The sequence below is a fragment of the Rutidosis leptorrhynchoides genome, chromosome 9 (genome assembly GCF_046630445.1).
Source record: "Rutidosis leptorrhynchoides isolate AG116_Rl617_1_P2 chromosome 9, CSIRO_AGI_Rlap_v1, whole genome shotgun sequence".
NCBI classification, from domain to species: Eukaryota; Viridiplantae; Streptophyta; class Magnoliopsida; order Asterales; family Asteraceae; genus Rutidosis; species Rutidosis leptorrhynchoides.
Window position 1 is genome coordinate 283,719,157 of NC_092341.1, and position 6,836 is coordinate 283,725,992.

A 6,836-nucleotide genomic window follows, 5' to 3' on the forward strand; every position below is an offset into this window, starting at 1 on the left:
GACGAGAACTTTTATTATCATTATTTTTAATCTTATTGAATTAAAGTATGCCAAAAACATTGAAAAAACCCAAAAATCTTAGCTTTTAAAACAATCGCTACAAAAAGACAAATTTTAAAATTTTGTCGAGAGACGGACTAGGACATCGATCCGAAACGACCTCATCCTAAATAACAAGGGAAACAAAATTTTAAAATTAATTACTTAATTGTTTTAATAAGTTAATGATTATATAAAAAAAAAATATATATATATATACCAAACTCCGCGAGTCGCGGAGTTTGGAGGGTTAATCTCCGCGACTCGCGGAGGGATCAAAACCCAGAAAAAAAAATAATAAACACACGAACTGATCAGTCCACAACCCAAAAACTCAAAAACTGCTGCGAAAATAGACCCGAAAAACCCGAAAAACACCCCCAAAAATCCCAATTTTTAACCGTTAATCACCAAATTTTTTGCTAAAATCATGTTGAGAAGGATGCTATCTAAGAATTACTCAAGAAAAACGGTAAATTTCTACACCTAAACACCATTTAATCCAAAATTTGGTGTTCTTGAGCAAATTTTTTCCCCAATTTGATTTTGATGCTTTTTAGTGTAATAAGACTTAAATTGTTTATGTATTATGCTTGTATAACCTAGATTGATGCTGTTTAACATGATTAGAAGCCTTAAACTTCAAATTTTGAATAATCTAGGGTTTGTGTTCTTGAGCAATTTGGGGCTTTTTGATATAAACAGGTTATGGCCGATTTTTGTCATGAATTGTTGCTAAATTGAGTAGTGTAACATGTCTAGGTAGTTAAATGATCCAAACTTTGAGCCTAAACATAATTTTGAGAATTAAAGTGGACTTTTTCAAGTCTAAAATTCATGAACTTGATTTTTGAAAGATAATGCCATTTGAGACTTGTTTGATTGCTAGTAATGATTATTTTGACATGTTATTTGAGTTGAATGCTTATGAACTTGGCGAACATTTTCGTATATGCTTATATGAAAAAGTGTAGATTTGATAAAAATGTGAAAATGAGCTTAAGTTTAATATAAATTGATAATGTCATTGTAATTATTTTGATTGATAATTTTGCTGACACTAATGCATATTTGGATGCACAAAAATTGTGTTTGATGTGTTTTGCAGAATGAAAGGGGTGAATCTTCATCCCAAGCCCGCAATGCTCCTGCTAAGAATTTGGAACAACAGGAGGTGGATAACTACTACAAGCAGGATATACCTCATCCAGTCATGACCTTTTCTGATATGCACTTGGAAGAGTTGCACCCGAACCTGAGATTTGACAGACTTTGGATAGATTATCCAAAATATCAAAGGGGTTTGCATACTCTTCATTCTAAGGTTGTTGAGGTACCGAGGGTCATAGAATGGGGACCCTTAGAAGCTGTAGAATTGGCCGGGCCAATTAGGGAATTACTTGTACAGAGGTATGGTAATTCTTCTTTTAATGACTGGATATGTTTATTCACCATACGTAGACCTGTATATAAAGTATGGTGTGAAGAATTGTTATGTAGTATAGAGTTGAATGATCGGGTAGCTAGTTTAACCGATCGTTCTTTTATTAGATTTTTGTTAGGAGGTTCGATGCGCCACATGTCTTTACTGGACATGGCTCAGGCTTTACGTATATATACGCCTGAGGAGTTAGCGTCTGCCGATTGTAGAGGATTGATACTAAATGGTAGAAAGATAGATGAGAATTTTGATACACACGGTGTGTGGAGTCAAATGACAAGCCATCACCGTTTCAAAGGGGGAAATTACTCTTATTTGGATATAGATAGAGCCGAATTAAGAGTGATACATAGGTTTTTAGCTAATTCGATTACACAAAGGGGTAAAAACAAGGAAAAAGTAAATGAACAGGATTTGTTTTACCATATGTGTATTCGAGACCCACAAAGCGCTGTAAGTATACCATATTGTGTGGGTTATTATTTATCAGCTATGGTTCGGGGGATGCGACCACATAGCATAATAGGAGGTGGTATTTTTATTACTTTGATTGGTGAATATCTCGGAGTGGATATAAGTCGGGGGGGATTATTACTAGAAGAGCCGGAACCCCGCGATACTATAGGTTTAAATGTATACCATGGTGCGAAAGTTTTGAAGAGGCGGAATAACGCCGCAGTACGATACCATGGTAGATATCCACAGGTGGAGAGAAACCAGCAGCAAGGTAATGTAGGAGGGGGGAATGAGATGCAAGAAATGCATAGGTTTATAGCTTCTCAGGAATACGAAAATGCTAGACAGAGAGCATTTGAAGATTGGCAAGTTCATCAGAACCAGATCATAGCTCATTGCCAACATATAGGTAGAAACTATATTCCTACACCGAAACCCATCTTCCCTCCTTGGTCGATAGAGATGCAGCCACCATATCCTACGTATGACCCTGCCGAAGCATTCTATAGCACTTATGGTTATGCCTGGAACCCCTATTGGTACCAATATCATCCTTAGTTTACTTATTATTTTTTATTATTTTGTAATTTGTAATTATTGATACGTTTAATACTTTTGTTAATATTGTAATCATTTTTATAATTATCTAACTTTTATTCTTAGACTTTAATAATTTTTGAATGTGGGATAATATACCAAACTTCAAAAATATGTATATATGTTTGCAGTTTATCTTATGTACACAACAGGGTAAAACAACGCATTTTCAAAGACTGGCATTAAGTTCAGCAAAAGCAACTAATTTTGACGACAAGATGCAAAATATATGTGAAATAACAACAAGACGGAATGAACAAATGATGTGCACCATTTATCATTCAGCAAACAAACGCCAATATATTTGGAAACTTTGGTAAAATTTAATCATTTTCACACAAATCACCCTCAATAATTTAAATTGTTACTGATTTCTTGCAAATGAGGGCATTGCAAGATCTTAAGTGTGGGAAGGGGTTAAATTCTTTCGGATTTTAAAATTTTTTACTTTATACACTTGGTTACCATTAAAAATACTAGTAAAGCAGTAGTTGTATTAGAATCTAGTGCTCTCTGATAAAAAAGAACAGCCCTAGTCTTATATACTGACTACCCAATTCTAGTAAAATTTTTCAATTAAATGAATTCAAATCATGTTTATACATATTTATGAACGATAAAACTAGGTTTTAACACCGAAATTATTGTTACCTCGGAAAGGACATAAATTAAGAAACAAACTAAAATGTTAAAATTCATTTAAAATGGAATAGAGGACGATAAAAAGGAAAATAAAAGCCAAGTGTGGGAAAATTTACCAAGTTATTTTAAACATATGTCACATATATCTGTAACAAATAACTGAAAATACTTTTGCTTTGGACTAAACTAAACTGTTTTACCCGATGAAAGAAAAGAAGAGATGGATCTACACGATGAATCAATTCCATCATTAAAAGGAAGTAAAGTCTTCCGAAAAAGACACGCGCTTCTTGATTTAGGTCATGAAGTTGTCGTCCAGACCAGCTGTAGGTTGACGAAAAATCTAGAAAAGTCATCACTAAAATCAGCAGGAAATCCACGGACCTCAGCATTAAACAGGGTCGCCAAGTGGTCAGATTTATCCTAACCATGAGAAGGATTTATCTCGTACAATGGGGGGGCACCATGCAAATTAGCTGGATAAGACTAATGAATCAGATCCCCAGAAAGGATAATCTCCTTAAAGATTAAAAATCAGCTTTTAAGACTGATATTACTCAATCCTAGAGATTGACCTTAAAGATTGAGAATTACAAACTCATGGAATTCGATGATATCTAAACTCGAGCTTAAACGAGAAAATATTTTGATCAAAATTATAAACCGATTTGTTTTCTGAAAACCCTATTTTCAATGCGTTCATTACCATTGAACGTAAAATCCTAGGAATTCACCTGGAATTCATTAGGTCACCTGAACTAAATCGGGTGTCAACCGTAAGAACGGTGGTTGCATAGCATGGTCAAAGACAGGACCTTGTGCCAGGCCAAAAAATTATAAGGGTGAGCTTTACTATTGCTCCTACCAAGGATAGTAATTGCGTCCGACACGTTATAGACCATAATCAAAAGCATGTCACGGGACATTGCCTTAACAGTTGCTTGTTCAACGCTTTCCTTTCAACCGGACGGTAGTTTACCGAAAGGTAATATACGGGACAAGTAAACTGGACGTGTTGCTTTCCAAATACAAGGTTAGCAAGTGGGTGACACAAAACCGCAAGTTTTGAGCTAAAATTTTCAAATCTGAAACCCACCAAACCCACAAAAATATTTTGCAAACACCGGTAAAGGGTTATTCCGGAAAACTTATCTAGGGTAAAAACTAGATTTCAAAAAAATCAAATGTTTTCATAAAGATCCAATTTCCTTAATGGATCTAAATTTTTATAGTCATGTGGGACTGTAAACCATATCGTTACTACCATTGTTTATACCGCCGTATAGAAATCACTGATGTACAAAGTGTGAAGAATAAAGAAGTGATTCTAGTATTTCAAGACAATATTGCTTGAGGACAAGCAACGCTCAAGTGTGGGAATATTTGATAATGCTAAAAACGAACATATATTTCATAGCATTATTCCTCAAGAAAGACAAGCTTTTAGTTGCAATTGTTCTATTTACAAGTGATATTCGTTTGTATAATAAAAGGTGAAGACAAAAGACAGATTCGACGAATTTTAGACGCAAACGACCAAAAAGCTCAAAAGTACAAAAGACAATCAAAAAGGTTCCAATTATTGATAAGAAACGTCTCGAAATTACAAAAGTACAAGATTCAAAACGCAAAGTACAAGATATTAAATTGTACGCGAGGACGTTCGAAAATCCGGAACCGGGACCAGAGTCAACTCTTAACGCTCGACGCAACGGACTAAAAATTACAAGTTAACTATGTATATAAATATAATATAATATATAATTAATTATATTAATTATATATATATTATATTTATAAATAAAAAACCATCGGCAGAGAAAAACTCCAAGGACTGAGCTGTAAAAGTAACCTCCGCGACTCGCGGAGTTTGAAGAGGCTTTTACCGCGAGTCGCGGAGCCCCAAAATTGAAAACTGCCTATAAAGCCAACCGAATTCTGATCAAAATCATCATCTTTTTCTTCCTCATTCATACGTAAAATTTATATATATATATATAATTTATATTTTAATTTTAATTTTAATTCTAATAATAAGGGTATGTTAGCGAATGTTGTAAGGGTGTAAGTCGAAATTCTGTCCGTGTAACGCTACGCTATTTTTAATCATTGTAAGTTATGTTCAACCTTTTTATATTAATGTCTCGTAGCTAAGTTATTATTATGCTTATTTAAAACGAAGTAATCATGATGTTGGGCTAATTACTAAAATTGGGTAATTGGGCTTTGTACCATAATTGGGGTTTGGACAAAAGAACGACACTTGTGGAAATTAGACTATGGGCTATTAATGGGCTTTATATTTGTTTAACTAAATGATAGTTTGTTAATGTTAATATAAAGATTTACAATTGGGCGTCCTTATAAATTACCATATACACTCGATCGGATACGATGGGCGGGGTATTTATATGTACGAATAATCGTTCATTTAACCGGACACGGGAATGGATTAATAGCCACTAGAATAATTAAAACAGGGGTGAAATTACATTCAAGGGTAATTGGTGTAATTGTTAACAAAGTAGTAAAACCTTGGTTTACACGCAGTCGATAACCTGGTGTATTCATTAAACAAAGTATTAAAACCTTGTTATAATTCGAATCCCCAATTAGTTGGAATATTTAACTTCGGATATGATAATAATTTGACGAGGACACTCGCACTTTATATTTATGATTGATGGACTGTTATGGACAAAAACCAGACGGACATATTAAATAATCCAGGACAAAGGACAATTAACCCATGGGCATAAAACTAAAATTAACACGTCAAACATCATGATTACGAAAGTTTAAATAAGCATAATTCTTTTATTTCATATTTAATTTCCTTTATTTTATATTTAATTGCACTTCTAATTATCGCACTTTTATTTATTGTTATTTAATCGCACTTTTAATTATCGTACTTTTTAATTATCGTAAGTTTATTTTATCGCACTTTTATTATTCGCAATTTCATTATCGTTATTTACTTTACGCTTTAATTTAAGTCTTGTATTTATTTTATATTTTACATTAGGTTTTAACTGCGACTAAAGTCTTAAAATCGACAAACCGGTCATTAAACGGTAAAAACCCCCCTTTATAATAATAATATTACTTATATATATATTTGTATTTTTAATAAAAGTAAACTAATATATCGTTGAGCTTTGTTTAAAGATTTCCCTGTGGAACGAACCGGACTTACTAAAAACTACACTACTGTACGATTAGGTACACTGCCTATAAGTGTTGTAGCAAGGTTTAAGTATATCCATTCTATAAATAAATAAATATCTTGTGTAAAATTGTATCGTATTTAATAGTATTTCCTGCTAAAATTAATAACTATTTTATATACACCTCGCATAACATCAGCATGCTATGTGATGAACAGAGTTCTAGTAGTAAAGAGACACGATAAAACGTGTTATTAACTGTTACACAAGAGAAAGCCTAATATTAAGCATTTTGAACCTTTTGGTGCTCCTTGTACTATTCTGGTACGAGACGCTGGAGGGAAATTTAATTCAAAGGTTGTCTCTGGTATCTTTTTGGGATATGGGAATCCGAATAAACGGGTGTATAACACTGAGTCAAAGTGTGTGGAAGAATGTTATGAGGTTGATATTCAACGCAATGCTCCACCTCGTGTTAGTAAAGGGTTCGC